Below are 3,428 nucleotides of genomic sequence, written 5' to 3'. Positions count from 1 at the left end.
CTAGCAGCAAAGTCCTAGGGCTCTTGAATTAACAAAGTCTGTGACAGGCATTTACTTAGGAAAAAATGTGGCCTATTGCACGTGAACGTGTAGGCGTTCTATTGCTCGCTTGCCTGTCTCAGGGGTGCTGTCTCTGGGGTTTCTAGGTTTTAGGGTTGTGTCAGCACCGCTACCACATTTCTAATGTTGATTGCTTTTGATTTGCAGAAAATCCACGCCGGGAAACTCCAGTTGTGGCCCTGCTGCAGAACGCGTTAGGACTCTGTGAATTCCAGGTGGAGCCAGCCCTCAAACACAAATTACAGGTAAGATAAGCTTTTGGATGGGAGGTAGTATAATGGAGTATTCGGAGAGGCGAGAGAGTGACAGTGGTACTAGCAGCAAAGTCCTAGGGCTCTTGAATTGACAAAGTCTGTGACAGGCATTTACTTAGGAAAACATTTGGCCTATTGCACGTGAACCAACACGATGACAGTGTTCTGTTAAATGAAATTACTGCAAAACCACCACCCACCCAGCTCAAAAGTAGTAAAAAAACAGGTATGCTCAGATAAAGTTTGAAAAAGTATATTTATATCCCTAACAAAATAATCTCCCGCAAGACCCTCCCTAACCCCAACAAATAGTCCTCAAAAGTCCCCAAAAAACCCAACTCCCAATTCCCACCCCCCAAAAGTCTCAAAAAAAGGGGCAAGGGACACTCTATGGATGCAAGCTGGTAAGTTTGGCCTCCAGGGCATCATGCTTTAGGGCCAGGGCATCATATTTTTCCTGGAGGATGGCTTGCTCTAGGCGGAGGCCCTCCACCACATTTTGAAATTTGTGCCATTTCTGGACCTCCGCCTCTAGGTCTGACACTCTGCGGAGTGCACGGCGCAAGCGACCTTTAACAGTGCTGCGAGGTGCAGCTTTTGCTGCTCGGCGGTGGCGTCTTCCGGCACGGCTCCGGTTCGCTGGAGCACTGTGCTTACCGGCAGAACGTGGGGTAACAGAGGAGGATGTAGACGATGTTAAGTTGGATGCACTGGAGTGCGTGTCATCCCCCTCGAGTTCCACCAGTCGCCGATATTCCGCAACAGTTGCTTCCAGCCTCCGTTGCCGGGCCAGTACAGCCAGCATACTCCTCGTTGGTTTGGAGGTTTTAGTATTGCCAACTATATGAAGAAAGAAAGACATAATCTGTAAGCAATGCTCTTTAGGAATATGATTAACACAAAATGATTCAGCAGGAAGTTGTGTCACAGTACAACTAGCAACTAGCCAGGGCAGTACAAAACTATTCAGGCCAGTATCATGGGCGTCCGCAGGGAGGGGCGCTTGAATCACCATTTCCCTTCCCACAACTCTCTTGTATCCTTGGTTTGGTGCTCTTTCATATGAAAGAGATCTGGCAGAAGTGAGTGATTTTTCCTCTGAGCCGTTAACCACACCAGCAACCGTATCATCTGCACCAGGCCCAGGCGATATGTCTGTTTCCCTCCCTCTCTCTCTCTCTCTCTCTCTCTCTCTTTCTCTCTCTCTCTCTGTCTCACTCTTTCTGTCTCCCTTTGTCTCCCTCTACCTCGCTGTCTCTCTCTCTCTGTCTCCCTCCCTCACCCTCCCTCTGGCTCCCTCCCTCTCTATCTCTCCTTCTGTCTTCCTCTCTCTCTGTCTCTGCCTCTATCTGTCTTTCGGTCCCAGCCTGCTGTAATTACCATATTGTAATTTGTCACTGGGCCACCACTGGATACACATCATATCCTATCTAAGAGTCAGATAGTACCATGATCCAGCTTACCTGTACTCGCCACCGCCACTGTCTCCTGCCTCACAGTCTGTACTTCTTCTTGGTCCGACTCCTCCCCAGATTGACCCTCGGACTCCGAGTCAATGATGACCACATCCGAGCTGGCCCCGCCACCAGATGTTCCACCTACAAAGTAGATTTAAGAATGTTAGATTACACCACTCCACTAGTATTTGGACTATGAATGAAAAAATGTGAAAACAACTGAAAAAGTAATTGACTGTCTACTGTAGTCTAAAGTAAATGTCCCTCCTTCCAGGGAAAGCTGTTGTCTTGCTTAATTTTTTTGTCACAATTGTTGAATGCTTGCTTAATTTTTTAACACACATTATTTTTCTCTGAACAGACAGAAACTGGACTTCTAATGACAAGAGAGGAACATCAACTTGAAACCAGGTGAAAGCTCGGCTCGACCACAAGAAATGTGTACCATTCCAGAACTCATCAAATCAGCACCAAGCACTTTTCCATTTCCAACTAACTTTATTTTAATATATGTGTTTACTTAAACTTTTAATAAAGCTTTTAAACTTGAATTGACTCTGTAGTTTTTCCTCTAGAGAGTCCGGACTAGAGTGACTGAGCGGAAAGTTTTGCAATTTTTGGAAGGAGGAATCTGTGCTGCTGACACTACCAGGTTTATTTATACAGTGTGCCAAACACGCCACTCTGAAATATTATTACTCTGGTCTTTGGTGTCCATAGTTCGGTTTGTGGAGAATTGTCCCTGCAACAGTAGGATTATTGATTTTGCTTCTTTCTAAATATTTTTTCAAAATAATTAAATTTGGAATGCTTGGACAACAATAGGTCCTCTATATTTAAAAGAAAACTTACTGGGGCCAGCAAAGGAGCACTCGCCGCCCTGGCCTGCATCCTCCTCCTTTGGAGCCACTGCTGCAGCAGATTTTTCGGTCCGCTTGCCCCTGGGCGGACCTAACGTACAACATGAAAGAAATAACAGAAAACATTGATGATTGCTGCTTGCCGATGTCCTTGTCAACCAAATCAAACATTTAGAAAGAACAAGAACCTACTATTTCATCCAAAAAGAGGGCTACAAAGGAAGGACTGCACCTGAGCCTCTACTCTAGGGGCAGATTTACAAGCCCCTTGCAGCTCTTCTGCTCCATTCTTGCGTCAATTTTGTGACGCAGCGCCACAAGAGAGGCGCCATGGTGTGGCGTATATTAACAACGTGGCGCATATGGGAGATGCATCCCATTCTAAAACCCTGCGCCATTAGGGAGCGTTCCAACGCAAGGGAGGGCGTTCCTGCGCAGGAACGCATGCTAAAAGTGGCTATGGGGAATATATAAAATTTCAATCAGTCATTTAGGACAATGCTTATTAATGCTTAACGCTTCGGTGACGTTTTGGGACCATGGTGTGCCGCATTGTAAATACGGCGCACCATGGGTGGTGCTGCCGTGCCACACACTTTGCAGGGATGCGCAGGTAATTGCTAATCTGACACTTACGGGCATACTTACGAGTTCTGAGCTGCACACCTCCAGATGTGCACCAGAACAAATACGTAACACAAAAATAACCTTGCGTCACGGCAGATGCGCCGCTATTACAATGCGGCAAACCCTGGCGCAAGGGTAGGCAGATGCGTAACGCATCTCGTGACGAAATA

At 46.6% G+C, this 3,428-nt stretch overlaps 1 long non-coding RNA gene across 1 annotated transcript; it reads left to right on the top strand.

Annotated features, from left to right (window-relative positions):
- The first annotated feature begins 201 nt into the window (after nucleotides 1-201).
- On the top strand, nucleotides 202-2,322 carry LOC144767474 (uncharacterized). Its single transcript, XR_013598223.1, has 2 exons — nucleotides 202-305; nucleotides 2,133-2,322. It is a non-coding gene; the product is annotated as an uncharacterized LOC144767474 (long non-coding RNA).
- The last annotated feature ends 1,106 nt before the right edge of the window (nucleotides 2,323-3,428 follow it).

Source organism: Lissotriton helveticus, chromosome 7, assembly GCF_964261635.1.
Source record: "Lissotriton helveticus chromosome 7, aLisHel1.1, whole genome shotgun sequence".
NCBI lineage: Eukaryota > Metazoa > Chordata > Amphibia > Caudata > Salamandridae > Lissotriton > Lissotriton helveticus.
Note: the sequence above shows the minus strand (reverse complement) of the source record. Positions and strands in the feature narration are given on the sequence as shown.